We start from the raw sequence: 27,098 nt of genomic DNA on the forward strand, positions 1-27,098 counted from the left end.
GAGGGAGTGGACGCTCATTAAGTGATTTCTGTAAGTGGTAGAATACTTTGATTCATGTTCAGATAGCAATTCAGGTTATAATTTTAATTCCTATCGTTATGACCGTCCCAAATTCCCCATCAACTTCAGTTTTGCAGAGGGAGTAATCAGTATGCATGGTGTTTCTCTAATTTGCCTGGAATTACAGATGATGACTCCAACACCAGGGTTCTGGGCTTTATCTTGCAAATGGGACATTGACTAAAATATGAAGACCATTGAGGTCCTTGCACTCATATAATTTGCATTCTGGACACAATAAGTTCTGCTTATATAAGGATGGCCTGATCAGTTCTCAAATGCAGCATTTTTTAAAATAACCACATTAGTGCACATTTTGGAAGAGCAGTAAGCAGTGTCCCAGAAGAAAGAACATAGAGATAACAAGGGTTCTAAACCTGCATCTAACACTATCTTCCAGTATGTGCTTTGGCCAGATTACTTCCTGTCTGTTGGCATAATGTAACTGTTTCATTTGTAATGAAAGAGTATTCAACTACTTCATGATTCTCAAATGGGGATGGCAGGTAAAGGGTGGGAGAGGTAGGGAATATGCATCCAAAGGAGCGTATTGGAAAATCCTGAATGATTTATTTTTCACTACACGTGCTCCTACCCCAACTCTACTCTCCTCAGATTTTTGGTTATTAACATTAGTGATATTAGTGATAATATGTTACCTATATTGCCAGTACTGAGGCCAAACTGGTTCAAAATCTCTGGACTTGATGATCTCTAAAATTTCTTCCAAGACTAATATTTTATGAATCTATGAAGAGAATGATTGCTTATTTGTACTAGTACTAAACACATATATCCAAGTGTTCTCTTGCTTCACAAAACTATCCTAGGAGAATTAAAGAGTATCAGTGATGTGTGAAACAGCACGGTGTTATACCTCGTACATAGTGTGTCCTCCAAAGGTGGAACTTGCCTTCCTTCTATCCACAGCAATAGATAAAAGTTTTCCTTATACATAATGTGTTCTGTGATGGGAGATATAAAAACATGGAGAGGATGAACAATAGCTTCTGAAGAGGGACCTAATAAATTGAAAAATACTCTGTCTGGACACTGAGTTAGCTCTAAGCCCCCTTGATTCATGCTGACATTTAGCAGTTTTCATTGCATGACTATTATTTAGAGAGGAGATATGACTATTTTCAGGTACTGTGATATGCAGGCAAATAGCCATATTATTGCATTTAAGATGATACTCTTTTTTGTTTAATGAACATCCTTCCCAAACATGAGTCCTACCTCATTCATTATGCAGAAAATACCCCCACCATTATTTAGGGAATAGTTATGTATGTTCTTCACATATTAGAAGGACAAGTAATCAGATGCAATTCTTGTACATTGTATGGCTTTATTTACATGCTCTAAGCATATAGTCTACATACATTTGTTACACAGAAGCATACGTGTTTGGCATAAGTGAATATTGAATTTTATAAATAGATGCATATCTTCATGGGGAGAATTTTTAAAATGCCACACATACATTTATTATGTAATAGTATCAATCTAAATATAATATACATACATATTTATTTAGACTGAAATAATTTATTTAGATGCAAGTCTAAATGCACAGGACCTAGAGAAAGAAAAGAATTAAGAGTTTATAAGGAGGGCACGTGATGTAACGAGCACTGGGTGTTGTATGCAACTGATGGATCACCAAACTTTACCTCTGAAACTAATAATACACTGTATGTTAGTTATTTTTAAATTAAAAAAAAATTTTAAAAGAGTATATGTGAGAGCAAGAGAATGAAAGTGAAAATATGAGGGCCCCCAAATTAACCTGAACCAATTATGCATGTTTCTGAAGTTGAACTTAAATTAGGTATAATGAGAAATTGTCATTGCCTTAATATAAAAAATGAGCACTTCTTTAATGAAATTCATTAATAACTAGCTGTGTTTGTTTTGGTGAGCACTACACTATCTGCTTTACCTTTTAGTCCCTACATAGCATGTATTCTGAATATTGTTGCATAACAAGTGACCCCAAATTTAGAGTAAAACAAAAATGTTTTTACTATGCTCATGATTTAACTAGTCAGGAATTTAAGAAGGGCTTCACTGTCTAGTTGTTCAGGTTTCTCATGCCACTGTAGCCAGATGTCAGCGGGGGCTTTGGTCATTTGGAGGTTGAACTAGATTGAACATTCAAAATGGTTTGCTCACATGGCTGGCAGTAGATGCTGGCTATTGAGTCCAGTAGATGTAGGCTGGAATCCCAGCTACAACTGTCTACCAGTTCACCATAGCAGTCACAGAGCAGTTGGACTTCATACATGGCAGCTACCTTCCTCCAAGCAAGTGTCCCAAGAGAAGCTGGTAGAAAGGTCAGGGCCATTTCTGCTTCAGCATCAGAAGTCATACATCTTTACTCAGTTGTCCTCTACTGCTCAAAACAGTAATAAGTCCAGTCTGATTGGAGGGGACAGGACAAAGTTCCACTTACTGAGAGTAGGAATCTTCAAGTCACATTATAGAAGAGCATGCAGAATGGGAGATGTTATTGTGGCCATATTTGAAAAGCATAATCTTCCACAACTGATATTGCCATATTTTTTAGGTGGGGAAACTGAGGCCCAAGATGTTTAAGAAACTAGAAAAATATCTAACTGGAACTCAAACCCAGACCTATCTTCCTCTAAAACCTGTATTCTTTCTACTGTCCTGCACTGCCTCATATTTTTTAAAAATATGAATAAAGTGAAATTAAGTATCAAAGACAGATAATCTAGTTAAGAGTCATAGCCCTGACTTCAGTCTTGTTTCTACTGCTTGAATGATTGAGGTTAGTTGTTTCCATTCCTGGGCTTCTTTTCCCCATCTGATGAGTGGAAAATTTGTGCCATATCGTCTTCAAAGTCCCTGACACTTCTTGAATCCTATGCTTCATGATGTGAAAACACTACAAAAGTCTGTGTGTGTGTGATAGAATGGTATTAAAAGCTTTAATAATTTTTTTAAAGATTTTATTTATTTGAGAGATAGAGAATGAGAGAGAGAGAAAGCACATGGGTGGGGGGAGGGTCAGAGGGAGAAGCAGACTCCCTGCCGAGCAAGGAGCCCGATGCGGGACTCGATCCAGGGACTCCAGGATCATGACCTGAGCCGAAGGCAGTCGCTTGACCAACTGAGCCACCCAGGCGCCCAAGCTTTAATAATATTTTAATAGCAAGATTACAATACCTATTTATTTCACTTCTGAAATGTCTAATTTTTGTTTTGTGATCCCTGCTTGGGATGCTCATTAACCTCTGAGGCAAGAGGCAAATGATTTAATTAATTGTGCAATTGTGTCTTTCCTCTCTGAATATTTCCTTTTATATTCAATCACATTTCCTGAGTCAAGAGGTTCCCATTGGCCAAAGAAAGGCTATGGATTTTATGGGTTTATTTGGGTTACTCACTAAAATGGAATGAAACTATCATGGGTTTGAAGAACAGTTTGAGTAAAATAGTATTCTAATTCTTCAGGCATGACATAGTAATTTGTTTCTAGGCAGCAGGATATGAACTCTTGGGAAAAAAATGTGTCCTCCTAGAAATAGCTTACTGAATGATTCTCATACAGTAATGTAAATGATGGTGAATTGTCTGAAAGTGTTCTAAGTCTGGCACAAACCTCTTTGAAGATCTTTTGTATGTAGACTAGAGTCTAATTCCTTCATCTTATATTATTCTAGCCATTGAATTCATTGCAATTTCACAAAATCACAGGATTCAGAGCTTTCAGGGATCTTCAATATCATGGACCTCAATTGTTTCTCAAACATTTTTTTCCCGCCAAAATCTTTCCTCAAACAAAATCAGAAGCAAAATTTCATATACAGTATTGGTAGAAGTGTAGCTTCTGCATTTGAAGTGGGGTTGAGGCTTCAGAAGCCCTCCTTCTATTACCTCCTCTCCTCCCTTATATCTCCTTCTTCAAGTTATCCATAAGGAGCTTTTAGAACTTTGAAGAATCTGGTTTGAAAATCACTTATCCAGTCCATTATTTGATTCATAAGAGATTTGGTAAGATGTCCCTGTGCAATTATATTGTAATAGCATTGTATGGTGACAGAGGGTAGCTACACTTGTGGTGAGCATAGCATAATGTATAGAGTTGTCAAATCACTGTGTTGTACACCTGAAACTAATGTAACATTGTGAGTCAACTCTACTCAAAAAAAAATTTTTTAACGACGTCCCTGTGCTAGACAGAAGTAAATAAAACTGACAGAATTTCTGGCCTTGCAGAACTCACAGTCTAATAGAGGACCTACACATGTAAACAAACTATTTTAGCCCTATTGTTGGTGTACCAATTATAGCATATTTTAGGGATACCTAATGTGATCTGGGGGCTAGTGGTCAGAAATGGCTTCCTAACATAAGGGGAAAAACTGACACCTGAAATAAAATTAAGAGTGAGCCATAAAAAAATGGGAGGAGGAGGGGGAAATGCTTCAAGAAGAAATAAAAGTATGTTTAAAGCCCATGTGAGGAGGGGCAGGGTTAGAGTTTTTCGTTAGTATAAAATGTGAAGGGAGCCAAAGGTAAGGGATAAACCTGTAGATACAATCAGAAGCCACATCATGATGGCCCTTGCAAGTTGTTTTATAAAATCTGAGGTGTAACCAAAGGGTAATTGGGAAGGGCCACCATAGGAGGTTAAAGGAGAATGATATAATATGAAATGTATTTCCAAAAGAGCACTCTGGCTGATGTTTGGAGAAGGGGTTGGAGAGGGCCAAGAAAGAAGAAAGAGGGATCTATTTTGGAGGTAGATTTGGCATCATTGCTGATGGATTGGATATCATCCAGGAAGAAAAGAGAGAAGTTATGAATGACCCTTAGGTTTTGGCCTGAGAAATAAGTAGATATTGATGTTATTTATTTGTATGTGGAAGACTGGCAGATGAGCAGATTTGGGAAGAAAACCAAGCACTTTTTGTAAGTGTGAGATACATATTAAAGATCATAGTAGAGGGGCGCCTGGGTGGCTCAGTTGGTTAAGCGACTGCCTTCAGCTCAGGTCATGATCCTGGAGTCCTGGGATCGAGTCCCGCATCGGGCTCCCTGCTCAGCGGGGAGCCTGCTTCTCCCTCTGACCCTCTTCCCTCTTGTGCTCTCTATCTCTCATTCTCTCTCTCTCAAATAAATAAATAAAATCTTTAAAAAAGAAAGATCACAGTAGAAAGGATAAAATGGAAAGTAGACAGTTAGATATAAGAGAGAAAGGTGAGAAACAAGACATATTTTTCCAGATCTTGATCATGGAAATTGGCATTTTTCTGAGAATATTTGAATGCTGAAGGACTCAGCTGATTAAACTTTACTTGGATCAGTAAGGATTAGAGTCATAAACAGGCCACACAATAGAGTGACAAAGGATATGAGACTAAAGGAGCAATCTTAGAGTGAGGAAGGTCTTGCTAGATAGGAGAGGAGCCATAAAAGAAAACACTGATAATAAGTGTGGCTTAAATATTTTAAACTTTTATATACACCAAGAAACAGGACAAACATTTTAAGACTGTCTTGGAATATTGTAGCTCTTTAACAGATGGAGGACTATTACAGTTAATATGCAAATAGCTCTTACAAATTCGTGAGGGAAACACACAGATAAACTGGGAAGGAAAAAAGGGAGGACCAACAATGGGAATAAGATATGCAGAGAAGAAAGGCAAGTAGTTAATAAACATATAAGTGATGGTTAACCTGGTAAAAATCCATGAAGTACACCATATTTTGTCTATCACATATGAAAAAAGGAAAAAGATGATAAACTACATAATTGACAAGGATATGAGGAAACTGTGTCATTGTTGGTTGACTTCAAAATGTCATATCTTTTCAGAAGGCAACACAGCAATTACTCTGAACATTAAAAGCATACCTCCAACTCAGAAATTCTATTTTTAGAAACATCACATAGAAACGCATGCACAAATATTTTAAAGACACATTTATAGGAGTTAAGATAGCTGAGTAGTAGGAGGAGGACCCTGAGTTTGCCTCATCCCTTGAACACAGATCAACATCAAATCATTTTGACCAACTAGGAAATCGATCTGAGAATTAAGAAAACAATCTGCACAATTGGAGAGAACATGACAGATGCGAGGTTCAAAGCTGTGAATCGGGGGAGAGAACATCTGAGGTGCTGTGAATGGGAGGGAACCCTTTTCACAGGGTGAAGTCAGGGACAGAGGGAGACAGCAGGAGAGGGAACAGCATGTAGGCTTTGCACAACACGCCCTGGTAAGAGGATCCCCTGGGTTGTACTGGAAGAGATTGCTCTCCCTCCTGGAAGAGGAGAGGTTATTTTGCCACTCCAGGGACAAAAGACCAGACAGGAGCCATTGAGTGGCCGTTCAACAGCAGAGGACAGAGGCACACATGCAGAGGCCAGATAACCCAGTCGCAGCTTTTCACTGCGCATGACAATAGACTCCAGCCACCATGTGCGGGCTGTGTGACTGCTTTTCTGGGACAGAATGGTGCCAGGCACACCGGGAGGCTCTCCTCTGGGGGAGGGGAGCAGGTCCACACTTTGCAGGGCTCTTTAAGATTTGGAGTTTTGGATCCTAGCCACCAGCCAGAGATAAAACACAGGAGAAATGTAGCACCGAGCAGCCGAGGGCCAAGCACAGACAAATTAAAGGCAGGGATCTAACAAAAGCCTGGGACACAGGAGAAATTGTTCACTTTTCTGTGAGGGCCTCCTGAACAGCAGCAGCTGTGAGGTCCCCTGCCCGGGGACAGGATGAGAGGATGGGGTGATGCCATCTTCCAGCCACACCCACCAGCGTGGTGGGACTTCAGAGAGAAACACAGTACCTCCAGTGGAGGCTGGAGTCTCCTACACCAAACCCTGCCCCCCTGTGCCCCGCAGGGTCATCTTTATTAGGGCAGGTGTAACTGTGAGCCAGCACAGTCCCTCAGAAGACCAACACAGGTCCCCCGAATGTACCAAGTCTATTGATCATAGAGTGCTCCAAAGCATCAGCTTCAGTTCTGGTGGAAATAGTACCAGGCTTTCCTTTTCCCTTCCCTTCCCTACCTTTCCCTTCCCTTCCCTTCCCTTCCCCTCCCTTCCCTACCTTTCCCTTCCCTTCCCTTCCCTTCCCTTCCCTTCCCTACCTTTCCCTTCCCTTCCCTTCCCTTCTTTTTTTCTTTTTTTCTTCCTTTTTTTCTTTTTCTTTGGTATCAGGCTTATGGTTTTTTGTTTTGTTCTTTTGTTGGTTTGTTTGTTTCCTTGTCTCTTTTTTTGAATCAGGCTTCTTTTTTTCACCCTTTATTCCTTGTTTCTTTCTTTCTTTGGAATCAGGCTTAAGGTTTTTTTCTTTGTCCTTTGTGGGTTTTTTTTTCCTTTTCCCTTTTTCTTTTCTTTTGTTCCTTTTCCTTTTTTCTTGTTTCCTTAACAAGCAAATCAAAGCAAACCACTATAAGCAAGGAGGAACTCTATAGAGGACTGACCTGTGGGAAAGAGCAGCCAAAACACCAGCAGAGTGCACACAACATACACTAGAAACACTTCTTGAAGCACCAGGCCCTGGACAGTGTATGACAGTGTATTACTCTCAGAAGCAAGACACATAACAAGTTTTATAATATGTGAAAGACAGAAACCTAGACATAATGACCAGATGGAGGAAGTTTCCCCAAAAGAAATATCAAGAAGAAATCATAGCCAGAGATTTACTCAAAACAGATATAACCAATATATCTGAACAAGAATTTAGAAGAACAGTCATAAGAATACTACCTGGACTTGAAAGAAGCATAGAAGACACCAGAGAAACCCTGGCTACAGAGATAAAAGACTTAAAATATGCAGTCAAGAATACTTTATCCAGCAGACTGTTATTCAGAATAAAAGGAGAGATAAAGAGTCTCCAAGACAAGCAAAAACTAAAGGAGTTCATGAACACATAACCAGCACTGCAAGAAATAATAAAGGGGACCCTTTAATTGGGAAAGAGAGGCCAAAAGCAACAAAGACTAGAAAGGAACAGAGACAATCTATAGGAGCAGTGACTTTGCAGGACAATGGCACTAAATTCATAACTATCAATAATCATTCTGAATGTACATGGACTCAATGCTCCAATCAAAAGACATATGGTGTCACAATGGATTAAAAAAAAAAAAAACAAGACCCATTGATATGCTGCTTACAAGAGACTCATTTTAGACCCAAAGACACCTCCAGAGTAAAAGTGAGGGGGTAGATAACCATTTGTCATGCTAATGGACATGAAAAGAAAGCTGGAGTTGCCATACTTATATCAGACAAACTAGATTTTAAAGCAAGACTGTAATTAGAGATGAAGAAGGGCACTCTATCATAACAAAGGTATCTACCAACAAGAAGATCTAACAATTATAAATCTTTATGCCCCCAACTTGGGAGAACCCAAATGTATAAATCAATAACAAAGTTAAAGAGGGGTGCCTGGGTGGCTCAGTCAGTTGGTCATCTGACTCTTGATTTTGGTTCAGGTCATGGTCCTCAGGGTCATGGGATAGGGCCCTGCATCAGGCTCTGCCCTCAGCAGGTAATCTGCTGGAGATTCACTTGCACTTTCTTCCTCTGCCCCTCTTCTCTCTCTCTGTGTCTCTGCCCCTCCCTCTCTCTCTCTCTCTCTCTCTAAAATAGATAAATAAATCTTTAAAACACAAAAACCAACAAAAATAACAAACCTAAAGAAACTCATTCATAAAAATACAATAATAGGGGGCTTTAACACCTCACTCCCAGCAATGGACAGATCATCTAAGCGGAAGATCACTAGGGACACAATAGCTTTAAATGACATGCTGGAACAGATGGACTAAACAGACATATTCAGAACATTTCATCCTAAAGCAGCAGAATACATATTCTTTTAGAGTGCACAAGGAAAATTCTCCAGAATAGATCATATATTGGGTCATGAATCAGACCTCAACCAGTACAAAAAGATTGAGATCATGACATACATTTTTCAGACCACAGTGCTATGAAACTTGAAGTCAGCCACAAGAAGAAATTTGGAAGGACCACAAATACATGGAGGTTAAAGAACATCCTACTAAAGAATGAGTGGGTCAACCAGGAAATTAGAGAAGAAATAAAAAAAGTACATGGAAGCAAATGAAAATGAACACATAACAATCCAAAACCTTCAGGACACCGCAAAGGTTGTTAAAAGAGGGAAATATATAGCAATACAGGCCTTCCTTAAGAAACAAGAAAATCTCGATCACTACATCAAAAACTAATGATGTATGGTGATTAGCATAACATAATAAAATTAAATTAAAAAAAAGGTAAGAAAATCTCAAATACACAACCTAAATTTATACCTAAAGGAACTGGAAAAAGGACAGCAAATAAAGCCTAAAACCAGCAGAAGAAGGGAAATAATAAAGATTAGAACAGAAATAAATGATATATTGCTGCTCCAGAATAGCCAAACTGTGGAAGGAGCCCAGATGTCCTTCAACAGATGAATGGATAAAGAAGATGTGGTTCATATATACAAAGGAATATTGCTCAACCACCAGAAAGGATGGATATCTACCATTTACATCGACATGGATGGAACTGGAGGGAATTATGCTAAGTGAAATAACTCAAGCAGAGAAACACAATTATCATATGGTTTCACATATATGGAACATAAGAAATAGTGCAGAGGACAATAGGGGAAGGGAGGGAAAACTGAATGGGAAGAAATCAAAGAGGGAGACAAACTATATGAGACTCTTGACTCCGGGAAACAAACTGAGGGTTGTGGAAAGGGAGGTTGGTGAGGGAATGGGGCAACCGGGTGATGAGAATTAAAGGGAATGTGATATGGTGAGCACTGGGTGTTATATTGAACTAAGGAATCATTAACATTATATCAAAACTAATGATGTACTATACCTTGGCTAATTGACTTTAAATTGAAAAAGGAAGTGATATAGAAATTAAAAAAACAGGAGAGCAGATCAACAAAACTAGGAGCTGGTTCTTTGAAGGAATTAACAAAATTGATAAACCCCTAGCCAGGCTTACCAGAAAGAAAAGAAAAAGGACCCAAATAAAATCAAGTGAAAGAAGAGAGATCACAACCAACACTGCAGAAATACAAACAAGTATAAGAGCATATTATGAGCAATTATATACCAACAAATTGGGCAATCAGGAAGAAATGGATGAATTCCTAGAAACATATAAACTACCAAAAATGAAACAGAAAGAAATAGAAAATTTGAACAGACCCATAACCAGTAAAGAAAGGGAATCAGTCATCAAAAATCTCCCAACAAACAAGAGTCCAGGGCCACATGGCTTCCCAAGGAACTCTACTGAACATTTAAAGAAGAATTAATACCTATACTTCTGAAGCTGTTTCAAGAAATAGAAATGGAAGGAAAGCTTCCAAACTCATTCTATGAGACCAGCATGACCTTGATTCCAAAACCAGACAAAGACCCCCACTAAGAAGGAGAATTCCAGGCCAATATCCCTGATGAACATGGATGCAAAAATTCTCAAGATACTAGCTAATTGAATACAGCAGTACATTAAAAGGATTATTCACCCTGACCAAGTGGGATTTATTCCTGGGCTGCAGGAGTGGTTCAATATCCACAAATCAATTAACATGAGAGACCACGTTAATAAAAGAAAGGATAAGATTCATATGATCTCTCAGTAGATACAGAAAAAAACATTTGACAAACTACAGCATCCTTTCCTGATGAAAACCCCCAAGAAAGTAGGGATAGAAGGAGCAAACCTCAACATCATAAAGGCCATATATGAAAGACCCACAGCTAATATCATCCTCCATGGGGAAAAACTGAGAGCTTTTCCCCAAGGTCAGGAGCACAACAAGGATGTCCACTCTCACCACTGTTGTTCAACATAACTGCTGGAAGTCCTAGCCTCAGCAATCAGACAACAAAAAGAAATAAAAGGAATCCAAATCGGGAAGGAAGAAGTCTAACTTCCACTCTTCACAGACGACATGATACTCTATGTACAAAACCTGAAAGACTCAACTGAAAAATTGCTAGAATTGATACATGAATTCAGCAAAGTCGCAGGATATAAAATCAATGTACAGAAATCTGTTGCATTTCTATACACCAATTATGAAGCAGCAGAAAGAGAAATCAGGGAATCGATCCCATTTATAATTGCACCAAAAACCGTAAGTTATCAAATAATAAACCTAACCAAAGAGGAAAAAAATCTGTACTCTAAAAACTATAGAACATAACATAATAAAATTAAATTAAAAAAATAAAACAAAAACTATAGAACACTGCTGAGAGAAATTGAAGAAGACACAAAGAAATGGAAAAGACATTCCATGTTCTTGGATTGGAAGAACAAATATTGTTAAAATGCCTATGCTACCTAGAGCAATCTATAATTCAATGCAATTCCTATAAACATATCATCAACTTTATTCACAGAGCTGGAACAAATAATCTTAAAATTTGTATGGAACCAGAATAACCAAAGGAATGTTGAAAAAGAAAAGCAAAGCGGGAGGCATCACAATTCAAGACTTCAAGCTGTATTACAAAGCTGTCATCATCAAGACAAGTGGTATTGGCACTAAAGCAGACACATAGATCAGTGGAACAGAATAGAGAACCCAGAAATGGACCCACAACCGTATGACCAACCAATTTTCAACAAAGCAGGAAAGAATATCCAATGGAAAATAGACAGTGTCTTCAACAAATGGAGTTGGGAACATTGGACAGCCACATTGAGAAGAACGAAAGTAGACCACTTTCTCTTACCATACACAAAAGTAAATTCAAAATTGATGAAAGACCTAAATGTGAAACTATCAAAATCCTAGAGGAGAAAGCAGGTGGCAACCTCTTTGACCTCAGCCACAGCAACTTCTTACTAGACACATCTCCTGAGGCAAGAGGAACAAAAGCAAAAATGAGCTATTGGGACTTCGTCAAGATAAAAATCTTCTGGACAGCGAAGGAAACATTCAACAAAACTAAAAGGCAACTGATGGAATGGGAGAAGATATTTGCAAATGACATATAGGATAAAGGGCTAGCATCCAAAATCGATAAAGAACTTATCAAACTCAACAGCCCCCCAAAAATAATCCTGTTAAGAAATGGGCAGAAAACGTGAATACACACTTTTCCAAAGAAGACATTCAGATGGCTAATAGACACATGAAAAGATGCTCAACGTTACTCGCCATCAGGGAAATACAAATCAAAACCACAATGTGATACCACCTCACACCTGTCAGAATTGCTAAAAGTAACAACACAAGAATCAACAGGTGTTGGTGAGGATGTGGAGCAAGGGGAACCCTCTTGCACTGTTGGTGGGAATGCAAACTGGTGCTGCACTCTAGAGAACAGTTTGTAGGTTCCTCAAGAAGTTAAAAATAGAACGGCTGTATGATCTAGCAATTGCCCTACTAGGTATTTATCCAAAGGATTAAAAAATGCCTATTCAAAGAGGCACATGCACCCCAGTGTTTATAGTAGCACTACCAACAATAGTCAAATTATGGAAAGAGACCAAATGTCCATCGACTGATGAATGGATAAAGAAAAAGTGGTATATATACACAATGGAATATTACTTGGTGATCAAAAAGAACGAAGTCTTGCTATTTGCAATGATACGGATGGAACTAGAATGTATTATGCTAAGTGAAATGAATCAGTCAGAAAAGGATAAATACCATATGATTTCACTCATATGTGGAATTTAAGAAACAAAACAGATGAACATAGGGGAAGGGAAGGAAAAATAAAATAAGATAAAAGCAGAGAGGGAGGCAAACCATAAGAGACTCTTAACTATAGAGAACAAATTGAGGGTTGCTGGAGGGGAGATGGGTGGGGGGATGGGCTAAATGGGTGATGGGCATTAAGGAGGGCACTTGTTGGGATGAGCACTAGGTGTTATATGTAAGTGATGAATCACTAAATTCTACTCCTGAAACCAATAGTACTCTATATGTTAACTAATTTGAATTTAAATTAAAAATATAAAGATGCATTTGTAAGGATGTTCAGTACTACATTATTAAAAATGTAAAAAGTAGAACACATTCTAGTCTCAATGAGGTATTTGATAAGTAAATTAGGAAATACTAATACACTGGTGTTAGGGAATACTGTGCACCAATTGAAAGGAATGATGAGAGATATACAGGAAATGACATGAGAAATGTGTCCAATGTATATTAAGTAAAAACAAAAAATCAAAAAGCAATGTATATCATATCCCATATTGGTAGAAAACAAAAAAATTGCACAGCATATGCAACATGTCATCTGAAATGTTTCAAATGACATAATATGAATAATAAACTGCATTACACGTTACATGTCATCTAACCTGCCTGTTTCATGTCAGTCTCACCCTATCGATAGTGATGCTATCACTATCGGGAATGCCTGGGACAGTCACCTGGGCTGTACTCCTTGCGGTGACCTCCATCAGACATTTCCCCAACAGGACCCAATGTTGTGGCTGGACTGACACTTGTGGTTTGTATTATGATTGCAAGACATACCTGAGCAGCAACCATCAGGGAGCTTTGAAAATACAAGGTTTATTACTCACAAGTCCTGTAAGGGTACATGACGTGCCTGAGGCCACACTGTGAGGTCATGGGAAGAGAAAAGGAGAAAGATCATGCTGGCCTGATGTTCTTCCTCTATTAAGGTTGAGGGTGGGGGCCTAGGGTTTCGCAGGTTCACTATTGGTGAATTTTAAACATAAAAGCAGGAATTGAAGTATGGGAAAGGAAAAGCAAGGCCACTGAAAAGGTCAGTTATCTAGGCCATGCAGGGCTTCCTAAAAAGGAAACTTCATAGATGGGGTGCCTGGCTCTTTATCTAGTTGTGTAGCTGGCAATGTGTTTATTCCAGATAGATATCGTTAAAATGGAGGCCTCTGCAGTCAAAAGCTTATCATCATGCACTTACATTACAATAAAAAATCTAATTGTCAGTTACTTAGAATACATTGTCATATGGCATAATATAGATGACTTTTTAAGAATAAACTACAAATTTTTAGTAGTACTTATCTTTGAGGATTACAATTAGGGGGCAGGTTGGAGGAGCTTCCTTTTATCTCTAATTTCAAACACTTATGTATTTTTTGAGAGTTTATACTCACTATAATTTTATTTTTTTAAGTTTTTATTTTAATTCCAGTCAGTTAACATACAGTGTTATATGAGTTTCAGGTATACAATAGAGTGATTCAACACTTCCATACAACACCCTGTGCTCATCAGGACAAGTACACTCCTTAACCCCATCACCCGTTCCCCCACCCCCACTTATGTATATATTTCAAGATATTTTAATAACAGATATAATTCTGAAAACATAAGTTTTTAAAAATCAGTTACAAATACTACAGAAGGAAAAAGACAAGGGCTAACAACTGTATGCTTTAGCAGCATTGGTCTTGTTCATGGCACTTTCAGTTTTAAGTTGATATATTCTTAAAACCCAAAATAATAAAAGTATAATTTGTAGTCATATAAATCATTTTCAAGAACAGTCGTAAGGTTTTGAAGTCAATATAGTACCTGTATCTCTAGCAGCTGTTCATTTTGAAAATGCAACATAGTTGGTTTTAATACCCCTCCTGTCACCTTCTTCAAAATATTATTCGTGGATCCCACCTTCATCTTTCTTACAGTTGAGTTACAATTAAGGTAGTGTCTACTGAAGAGGGAAAGGAATTCTGTTTTGTGAATCCTTGTACATCTGGGAAGAGAGCTTCCTAACTCATGTGTCATAGCATAAGGTTGTACCAAAAATGGGTGACGTGTGCTGAGGAATTGACCCCCTTCAACTCTGGGGTGCTTGATCAGAGTTTGGGTCAGCCAGAGCCTCAGGCAAATAGTTTCTTGTTGTGAGCAGCCATATCTACTTACCTTATTATGCTATAAAAACATCTTTTTCTGTATGTGTTATAAGGTGAAAAAAGGGCAGGATAGTGGTACCACTACTTTAGAACATCATTGTTTTCTTCCTACATATGTCACAGGTCAGTTGGGTACAAGCCTTAGGTCACAATTTTTTATCCCTCAAAATATGGTAGGAATTTCTTCATCTTCCTGTATTTAGTTTTTTTCTGAGTAGAAAACTGTTCAGGTTGATTTTCCTGCATTTGTCAGTAAACATTTTTCCTGCTTTGATGATTGGTGACTTTATAAGTATGATATTAAAATTTACAGGTTTTGCAAAGATATCCCAAGGTATGAGTTTCTTTTCATTAATTTTGCCTGAATATTTATGAGTACTTTCAAACCGTATATGCACATCTGTTTATCAGTGAGGGAATATTTTCTTTTATTTTATCTTTCTTTACTCTTTGGGTTCCTATTGTTCTAGTTTCTCCTCTGAACACCTACAATTCTCTGGTCCTCTAAATCACATTAATTTTGTGTTATTACCAATTTTTAAATTTTCTTCTACTTTACTGATTGAATTTTCTTTCACATTTTGTCAATTATTACCTCCAATGAAAAATTTTATTTTGCTGTATTGAATTATTTTTACATGTCATCGTTGGCTTAGTAATGCATTTGTAAATTTTCCTTTTTCTCAGCTTGATCTCTCTTTTTGTTCTTATTCCTGTTTCATATTCCTGTTTCACCATCTCCTTTGCTCTTGCAAACAAGCATGAAGTCTAAATTTTTCACCATTTGTCTGAAAAATAAAACATTTTTCAGGTATTAAAATTCTTTCCTGTGGTGATGCCTCCTCTGCCTTTTTTTCCTGCCATGTTGTTTTAGAGGTGTTTCAATATCTGAGAAAGTGCTGGTAAGAATGGAAACAAACCTTGGCTAGTTCAGAATTGAGGGAGTATCCTCCAAAATGTATATACTTTTCAGGTGAGCCAAAAAAATTTCATTTTACTAGAGGGGGCAATTGTGTGACTTTAAGGTAAACTTGTTAAAATAAGTATAAATATATATTAAGAGGCCATTAATAAATTTTGTATGTTTTATTGAAGCACCAGTAGTCCTAGAGAAACTATATATCATCCAAACTGGGACTGTTTTGACAGTGAAAGGGGCACTATATTAATACTTTATCAGAAAAATGGGTATAAACTGAGACCATTGTAAGCAAAGTGAGATAGGTAGTCTCTCTGTGTAGCTCTGCAGCAATTAGTTGCATCTGCAATGTCTGTGTTAACCCAGCATGTGGTAAATGTTATTCTTCCCTTCTTCCAAGCATCCATTAATCACTTCTCACAAAAAATACATTTAGTGACTCTTTCACCAAGATGGAACTCTCACCTTATGGGTTGCTCTTCTCTGTAGTCTATCTTCTGTTTTTGTGTGTCTTTTCTGATATTTTAATAGAATGTTGGGAAGGAGGTACAGCAGGGATAACTTGCTTTCTGCCTTGCTCACTGACAAGTCTGAAAGGTTATATTTAGTGAATTGCAGCAGCTACATGTCTTATTCAGCTCAGAAAGCACAGAAGATGCTCTGTCCCCATATGTGAGTCTACCAGTTTCTCACCTAGGCATAATTTGAGCAACATACTCTGTGAAAGGGGTCCTGTGTTTCAATGTTTTGTCAGGTTGAGCACCATGATTACCAGTTCCACAGCTGTTACACTTAGGTAGGCTTTGGTGAGAAACATGGGCTCTCATGCTGGGGAAAGGTAGAATAATATGTGTAGAGCAGGTGCTGGGAGAGAGACAAATACTGTATTAGTTGGATCTCTGTGTAAAAAGTCAAATAAAGCATATGCAAATTTGTTCTAAGTAGGGAACATATAATCTAGAGGGTGTAAAGAGTTCATGATAGCTAGAAATTTTAGGTACTAGGTAATCCTCAAATTTAAATGTGAAAATACCATGGTTCTGTATAGTCAGTGAATTTTACTAGTTCATATTAATGAGGCATTTGCTGAATGCCATGTACTATTATAGGTACATTATCTTCATTAACTCATTCATTCTTCACAACAACCCTATGAGAATAGATAGTATTATCTCAGTTTACTTGTGGGGAAATCAGGGCTCCAAGAGAACTTGTGCCAAGCTATGCAGCTAAGATTTGTACAAAGGTCCATGGTTGAGTATCCCAAGCCCTTAACCTCCCTATGTGATATTCTACATTTGTAGTACTAACTCACACAGATTATGCTAATCCAGTCCCTTGAGATAGGTGTCTTACAAGACCTAAGATGCCAGGTCTTTGGTCAATCTGATAGAGTTTTATGGTTTTCTTTGTTTCAAGTTTTTATTTAAATTCTAGTTAGTTGACATATAGTGTAATATTGGTTTTAGGAGTAGAATTTAGTGACTCATCACTTACATATAACACCCAGTGCTCATCCCAATAAGTGCCCTCCTTTTTTTTTTAAGATTTTATTTATTTTATTTGAGAGAGAGAGAATGAGAGATAGAGAGCACAAGAGGGAAGAGGGTCAGAGGGAGAAGCAGACTCCTTGCTGCACAGGGAGCCCGATGTGGGACTTGACCCTGGGACTCCAGGATCATGACCTGAGCCTAAGGCAGTTGCCTAACCAACTGAGCCACCCAGGCGCCCCAACGAGTGCCCTCCTTAATACCCATCACCCATCTAGCCCATCCACCCACCCACTTCCTTCCATCAACCCTCAGTTCTCTTATCATTAAAAGTCTCTTATGGTTTGCCTCCCTCTCTTTCCCCCCCTTCCCTTTTGTTCATCTGTTTTGTTTCTTAAATTCTACATATTAGTGAAATCATATGGTATTTATCTTTCTCTGACTTTTGTCACTTAGCATACTACACTCTAGCTCCACCCACATTATTGCAAATGGCAAAATTTCATTCTTTTTGATGGCTGAGTAATAGTCCACCATATGTATATGTGTGCGTGTGTGTATCACATCTTCTTTATTCATTCAGTATGATGGGGTTTTATCACAGGAGAAAGTAAATATCTGGTAAGAGAGGAGGTTAAAAAAAACAGCAAAAAACTGAAGGCCAGTTGTATGGATGGATGAGTAAAACAGTGAAGGGAGCACTAAAGAAAGCTTGTGACTCAAAGACAACACAGATCTCGCTACAGGGCTCACTAAAACATGCCATGCCTTGGATAACATGACAGATTCCAGATTCTGAATGAGTTGGGTCATGCTCATACATCTAATGTCAGTCTGACCAGAATTGACTCAGGATCAGGCAGGCTGGGTAAGGAGGTGCCCCTGATCTTGAAATTAGAACTAATAGTACTGACTCCTCTTGGAGGAGCTGAGAAATCAGGGGATGACTACAATTTTCATATCTTCAGAGAGCTTCCCTTGTTAAAAACTTCTTTAAAGTTTGTAATTGAAGACAAAAGACAAGTCATTCACGGGTAAGAGACACACCCGGGCAATGAAACTCTTATATTAAAACATTGTTTCAGATGTTTTGGAAAGAAAACATTAGATTTAAAATTCAGTTACATCATGTAATTATATTTAATATTGTCTATGAATAGAGATCTATTTAATGATTCCAAGTTGAGAAAATAATTTTTGACATCTGTTTCAATATTTTGGCTGTATTCCTGACAAGTAGAATTTCAAAGATAGTTCAGTGGAGGCTCACTCATCATGAAAAGGAAAGAAGCTAGAAAAGACAATGAATTAAGGTATTGAAGCATCCTCTGGGACATATGGCAAATGACTTTTTCTAAAGAGAGAAATCGAACCATTATACAAAAGAAAGATGTATTTGAGGATCAAAATTCAAAGTGAGTATCTTCCCTGTTCTACTCCTTCAGGTGAAGCTCAGGAAAGCAGGACTTTATAGATAGAAACTTGGGATTTCATGGTGACCAAAATGCTCAACTATGGCGAGTCATGTAGGGGAAGGCAAGCAGCAGGGTCAGCGAGGTATGTGCAACTAAGTAAAGGTTGGGTCAGTCATGTTTTACAGATCCATCTTCATGAGTGCCAAGGGCCATCAAAGCCAGATTGACATTATTGCAGACATTTTCAGGTTTGCTTATAGAAACATTGAAGAGGAAGACATTATTCAGTGTCAAGAAAATATAGATTAGCATTTTCAAAATGACTCAGTGTGGGGTGGGCTGGGGTAGGGGCAATGAAAACTTTATTTTGTGCAGTATAAGCCACATTATACAAATCCCATTAATGTATTATCTCATTTCATCCTCACAACACTTTGTGGTAGGATACTGTTATTATCTGCAATTTTGAGATGAAGAACCTGAGGCTCAGAGAGGTAGAGTAACTTGCTTAAGCCCATATACATGGTAATTTGGACTTTGGGTCTATGACGAAAGCCTATAGTCAATGTCTGTTGTTATGAAAAGTTACATTGGCTCCTAGAGAATTCCTCATCTTTATGAGGTTCTCCATTTAGGATGTTTTCTCTTGGCCCTGTCCTTGGGAGCAAATCCCTAGTTCTAAGGAGACCTTTATTGATTAGATCAACATTGATTTTGTAGAGCAAGTAGATATGTGTAGTTAATCTGGGGTCCTTCTGGATAAGATTCTGGGGGTCAAACCAAACCCCATGGATAGGTGTATGAAGCTTATGCAATGCCTCACATGGACTCCAGCTGTTCAGATGCTAAGATGAGCAGTGCACAGCCTTCTACCTCAAGGAAAAGTCAACCCCCAAGGCAAGGCAAAACATCCATGTTATCTCAACGCTTTATCTCAACACTTTAAAATCTACCCTCTACTAAATCCACCCTTTGCCCTTCCTTTCCTCCACTCCACTACAGTGAATGCCTCGCCATTCGTTTTCAACCCTCTCCACCTTTAACCACACTGTTCTCTGCAAGAAATATCCATAACTTATTAACCACTTTGTTAACTTCTATTTATGCTTTAAGAACGATGGTTCAAATGACTTATCATGAGTGAAGAACTTCTTAATTCCCAAGGCAGATGCGATCACTTTATCTTCTGAAGACCTCCAGTAATTTTTCCAGACCTCTGCTATAATACCTTCTAAGGTAGCACAGCATAGGTCACAAACCTGTAAGTCATTCCAGGTCTTCATCCATTTATCCTCTTCCTATATCAACATCTACATCATAGTAAGTATCAAATAATATTTACTGAATAAAATTTATAACACATAAGCACTTAAAAATGTTGTGTTATTAACCACAAATTTTACTTATAAATAAGACTTACTTGTGGTAAATTTGGAGACAGTGTAGTCATTTAAACTTCTAAAATGGACGCACTTTTGAGACATGTGGGTGGCACAGTCAGTTAAGTGATGACTCTTGGTTTCAGTTCAGGTTATGATCTCAGAGTTATGAGATCGAGCCCCGCATCAGGCTCTGCACTCAGCATGGAGTCTTTTTAAGACTCTCTCCCTCTGCCTCTCCTCCACACAACCCAACACCCCGTTCTTGCTCTCTCTCTTTCAAATAAATAAATAAAAATCTTGAAAATGCACTCACTTTTGAGTGACTACAGTGAGAGGGCAGGAATATAAATTTAGGACTGAAATGGAGATGAACATAAAATCTTACATAGGAGACATGGTTACATAGTACATAGAAATGTGGATTCTGGGGTGAAAGAAAACCAAGTTTAAAACCCTGCTAGTAGAGTAAGATGGCAGATTAGGAAGCTGCAGGGCCTATTTCCCCCACCAGAGATACCAGGTTAACAACAGTATAGAGACTAGAATACCTTTCTGAGAACTCTAGACAACAGTTGAGAAACTACAGCATCCAAGGCCATTGTAAAGAAGGGATTCCAGTGAAGGGGGTAGGAAAGGTCATAGCACTTGGTGCATCTGCTTATGCCCCTTTCTCTATGAAGCATAGCACAGAGCAACCAGTAGGAAAACCCCCATACCAGGGCTTCTCCCACAGGAGAGAAACAAACAAACAAAAAATGGATCATGTGTCCAATGTTCTGTCTTGTATGGGGTTTGCTCAAGGGACTGGTTTGTGTTTCACCTGACTTGAAGTACTGATGAGACTGGTACCAGAGTTTGGAAGCCACTGAAAACAGAGGTGAGCAGCAGTTCTTCAGGCAGATGCTAGAGGAAGCAGGAGTTAAGAAAAGGTTCAGGAGGTTCCTAAAACCTCCAGCCAGACAGATTGGCGAATGTCTTTCCTTGCATGAAGTCAGGAGGCAAAGACTGAGAGAGGTGGTTGTTTTTTCAAATGCCAAGTTCCCAGCAAAAAAATTACAAAGCATATAAATTTAAACAGGAAAACATGGCCCAACTAAAAGACCAAAATAAAATTCCAGAAACTGACTCTAAAGAAATGCAGATCTATGAGCTGCCTGACAAAGAATTTAATATAACTCCTGTAAAGATGTTCAGTGAGGTAAAAAGAGAACACAGATAGACAACAAAACAAATTCAGAAAAATGATGCATAAACAAAATGGGAATATCAACCAAGAGGTAAAAACTATACAAAATTACATGGAAATTCTGAAGCTGAAAAATACAGTAACTGAACTGAAAAAAATCATTAGTAAGGTTCAACATCAGAATTCATCAGGCAGAAGGAAGAATCACCAAACTTGAACAGAGATTATTTGAAACCATCAAACCAAAGAAGCAAAAAGAAAATAGAATGGAGAAAAGTGAGGAGAGGCTAAAGAACTTACGGGACAATATCAAGTTATCAATATCTGCATTATGGAACTCTCAGGAGAAGAGAAAGAGAAAAAAGCAGAGAGATTATTTGAAGAAATAATGACTGAAAATTTCCCAAATCTGAGGAAAAGAATTGACATAGAGATTCAAGAAGCTGAAAGAACTCCAGCTAGAATAAATTAAAAGACATTTGGGCTCTTTCCATAATTTGGCTCTTGTTGATAATGCTGCTATAAACATCAGGGTGCATATATCCTTTTGATTTAGTATTCTTGTATCTTTGAGTAAATACCTAGTAGTGCAATTGCTGGGTCATAGGGTAGTTCTATTTTTAACTTTTTGAGGACCCTCATACTGTTTTCCACAGTGGCTGCACCAGTTTGCACTCCCACCAACACTGCACGAGTGTTCCCTTCTCCACATTCTCTTCAACACCTGTTGTTTCCTGTGTTGTTAATTTTAGTCATTCTGACAGGTATGAGGTGTATTTCATTATAGTTTTGATTTGCATTTCCCTGATGATTAGTGATGTTGACCATCTTTTCATGGGTCTGTTGGCCATCTGTATGTCTTCTTGGGAAAGATGTCTATTCATGTCTTCTGCCCATTTCTTAATTGGATTATTTGTTTTTTGGGGTGTTGAGTTTTGTTGATTATTTCCTTCACTGTGCAGAAGCTTTTTATTTTGATGAATGGATAAAGAAGATGTGATACACACACACACACACACACACACACACACACACACACATATACATACAGTGGAATATTACTCAGCCATAAAAAAGAATGAAATCTTGGCATTTGCAACAACATGGATGGGGCTAGAATATTTTGCCAAGTGAAATAAGTCAGTCAGAGAAAGATGAATATAAATACAATTTGTCTTTTATGTTGAAATGAATGGACAATAGCACAAATATGATTTCACTCATATGTGAATTTAAGAAACAAACAAATGAACATGCAGGGAAAAAGAGAGAGGAAAAACCAAGAAACAGACAAGTAAAGAGAAAAAATTGATGGTGACCAGAGGAGAGGTGGATGGGGAAGGGGTTAAACAGGTGATGGGAATTAGGGAGGGCACTTGTGATGAGCACCAGTTGTGGTATGTAGGTGTTAAATCACAAAATTCTACACCTGAAACTAATATTGCACTGTATGTTAACTAACTGGAATTTATTCATTTTAGAGAGAGGGGTGTGGTAGAGGGAGAGGACCTTAGGCAGACTCTGCACTGAGCACAGAGCCCAACACAGGGCTCAATCTCATGACCCTGAGATCATGACCTAAGCCAAAATCAAGAGTTGGTTGCCCAACTGACTAAGCCACCCACGTACCCCAACTAAATGGAATTTAAATAAAAACTTTAAAAAAAGAATAATTAAAAGAAAACCATACCAGGCCCATTATAATCATGCTGTCTAAAGTCAAATACAAAGAGAATTTTGAAAGCAGCAAGAGAAAGCCATTTGTCACGTACAAAGAAGCTTCAATAAGATTTTCAGTGGATTTTTTAGTAGAAACTTTGCATTCCAGAAAGGAGTAGGATGACATATTTAAAATCTGACAGAAAAAACTAACAACCAAGAATACTATATCTGGCAAAACCATCTTTCAAAAATGAAGAAGTAATTAAGATTTCCCAGATAAAAACTGAATAAGTCCATTACCATTAGACCTGCTCTACAAGAAATGGTAAGGAGAATCCTTTATGTTGAAATGAATGGACAACAGCACAAAACCATAAAAAATATAAAGTTCTTCCATAAAAGTAAATACATGGACAAATACAGTAACCTGTACTATTATAATTTTGGTGTATAGAATTTAAAAAAATTAAAAATCATAAATCCCTGTTAAAAGGTATAGAATATATAGATATAATTTGTGACCATAACAAAGTGTTGGGGGGTTCTATAAAAGCACTAGAGGTTTTGTATGTAATTAAAGTTAAGGTGTTATTAGTTTACAATAGAATGCTAGAAATTTAAGATGTTTTATGTAATTACAGTGGTAACCACAGAGAAAATATCTATAGAGTATATATAAAAGGAAATGAGAAGGGACTCACACATATTACTAACAAAAAGAGAGAGAGAAAGAAACACTGTAATGCAGTAAGAGAGGAAAGAAGGGACCAAAAAAGCCACGAGACATGAAGAAAACATTTTTTAAATGGCAATTAAGTCCTTCCTTATCAGCATTTACTTTAAATTAAGGTGGATTAAACTCCCCATCAAAAGACATAGATTGGCTGAATACATGAAAAACAGGATCCAACAATATGCTGCCTACAAGAGACTCATGTTAGGTCTAAGGACACACATAGGCTGAACATGATAGGATGGAAAAAGATATTTCATGCAAATGGTAACCAACAGAGAACAGGCATGGTTATATTAATATTAGACAAACTAGACTTTAAATCAAAATTACCAGGTGCCTGGATGGCCCAGTCGGTTAAGTCAGTTAATCAAGAGTTGTCTGACTTCTGATTTCAGCTCAGGTCATGATCTCAGGCTTGTGAAATTGAGCCCCACATCAGGTTCCATGCTGGGCATGGAGTATGCTTAAGATTCTCTCTCCCTTTCCCTCTGCCCCTCCCTCAACACCCTCCACACTCGCACACTCTCTCTCTAAAAAAAAAAAAAAAAAAAAAAAAAAAAACCCACAACTGTCACAAGAGACAAAGAGAGTGACATTGTATAATGATTAAAAGGTCAATTTGCCAAGAAGATATAGTAATTATAAATATTTATGCACCAAATATCAAAACTCCTAAATGTGTGAAGAATATTGACAGAATTGAAGGAAGAAGCATATAGCAACACAATAATACTAGGGACTTCAAGGTTTCATTTCCAATAATTGATAGAACAACCAGACAGAAGATCAACAAGAAATGGAGGACTTGAACAGCACTATAGACCAATTGGACCTAACAGACATATACAGACCATTCTACCCAACAACAGCAAAATATACAATCTTCTCAAGTGCACGTGGAACATTCTTTAGGATAGACATATTTTAGGCCACAAAAACAAATCTTAAAAAATCCATGAAGATTGAAATCATAGTGCCTTTTCTGATCACAATGGAATGAAACTAGAAATCAGTAGCACAAGGAAAACTAGAAAATCCACAGATATATGAAAATTAAGCAATATGCTCTTATACAGCCAATGGGTCAAAGAAGAAATCACAAGAGAAATTGAAAAATACCTTAAGACAAATGAAAATGGAAATACAACATACAAAAAATTATGGGATGCATCAAAAGCATCACTAAGAGGGAGGTTTAGAGCTGTAAATGCATACATTAAAAAATAATTATCTTGGGTAAGTCTTGGGAATAAAAGGCAGAACATAAGAAATATAATCAATGATATTGTAATAGGGATGATGAGGACAGATGGTAGCTACACTTGCAGTGAACACAGCATAATGTATAAACTTGTCAAATCACTAAGTTATACACCTGAAACTAATGCAACAGCGTGTCAACTATATTCAAATTAAAAAATAATAATAAAAATAAAAAATATCCCAAATCAACAACATAACAAAGAACAGATTGAACCCCAAACTGACAGAGGAAAGGAAATAATAAAGATTAGAGCCAAGGTAAATGAAATAGGAAATAGACAAGCAATGGGAAAAAATCAATGAAACAGAACATTTTTTTAAAGATAAAATTGGCAGGGCGCCTGGGTGGCTCAGTCGGTTAGGCGACTGCCTTCGGCTCAGGTCATGATCCTGGAGTCTCGGGATCGAGTCCCACATCGGGCTTCCTGCTCAGCAGGGAGTCTGCTTCTCCCTCTGACCCTCTTCCCTCTCGTGCTTTCTATCTCTCGTTCTCTCTCTCTCTCAAATAAATAAATAAAATCTTTAAAAAAAAAAAAGATAAAATTGGCAAACTCTTAGCTAGAATAACTAAGAAAAAAGAGAGAAGACTCACATAACTAAAACCAGGAATGAAAGAGGGGACATTGCAACTGATGCAACAAAAATAAAAAAAAGGATTATAAAAAGAATACTGTGGACAGTTGTATGCCAACAAATTGGATAATCCAGAAGAAATGTGTAAATTTCAATAAACACATAACCTACAAAGACTGAATCATGAAGAAATAGAAAATCTGAACAAAATAGCTAGGAAGGCACTTGCCTGGATAGCTGAGACTCTACTACTATAACCAAGAGTGCTTATAAAATCAACTGCTTCTACTTCAGAACTTCCATTCTTTCCCAAATGTATAAGACTGATCTAAATGGCAGACCAACCAATTGTAAATGGTTTACTATGTTCAATTCATTTCATAATAACATCTTACATTTAGAACATGTTCTGAAGAGCAGAGTATTTTTTCTCTTAAATACATTTTAGCATTCTTTCTTGAAATTTACTGTGATTTTCACAGCCTGTCTGTTCCATTCATGCAGTCACTGATTAAAAACCAACCAAAACCCTCAACATTAATCTCGGGCATTCTTGGTACAGATGGTAGGTAGGGGCACTAGTGAGAGTTTGGTTTGTAAGGAAATCAGGAGAGAAAAGCTAACTCTCAGTCTTAGGTGGTGAATTTAAAAGTGCCTGAGCCCTCTCAGTGACCACAAATCAAAAGGACAGTGGTTGACTTAGGCTACTTAGGAAGGGTATATAACTTCATTATTTGGTTAGGAGTACAATCATAATTTACAAAGAAATTCTTTGGAAATTCACTTACCATTCAATTTCTAGTACTTTTGACCAATTCTAAGTTTAGCTGCTCAAAACATTTCTTGTTAGGAAAGTCTTTTATCTTTTTATCATGTTCCTCAATGTAACTTTATAAGCCTAAACTTGAATCCATGAAGTTGGGTTCATTCCACTGCCTGTGACATTCTGTGCACTATCTCATCTCTTATGCATGAAGCAGGTATCTCTTCTGACAACTTAAATTCAACCAGTTGCCTCTGTTCAACAGTAGACAGTAAACACTTGTCATATTTGCAGTTATTTTCTTATCCTATATGTTACAAATTCTCAATATGATTAACCTCACTACAGGCCTAGAGATTAAACTAAATAGAAATAGAAAATGGAGAATATAAATAGAAAAAATGGTTAAAATACCAAAAAAAGAGGAATTCTTAAAACCAAGTACTCATGAGAAGCTGAAAGAAAACATAATAAAATGACTAGAACTTTTTCTATGAGGCATAGCATTTATTCTCATCAAGAGAAAGATCATGAACTTCAAGGAGAGTGATGTTATATGGAGAACAGTGCCAGTCTTACTCAGTGCGGGAACTTTCCCTAACCCCTTGGATAGATTTAATTCTTCCTTCCCCTGTAATACTGTAACATTGCTTTCATCCTATCCTCATGCTGGGGGAACCTAAAATTTTCACCTTTTTTTGCCTTTCCTACTAGATA

This window comes from Zalophus californianus, chromosome X, assembly GCF_009762305.2.
Source record: "Zalophus californianus isolate mZalCal1 chromosome X, mZalCal1.pri.v2, whole genome shotgun sequence".
Lineage (NCBI taxonomy): Eukaryota > Metazoa > Chordata > Mammalia > Carnivora > Otariidae > Zalophus > Zalophus californianus.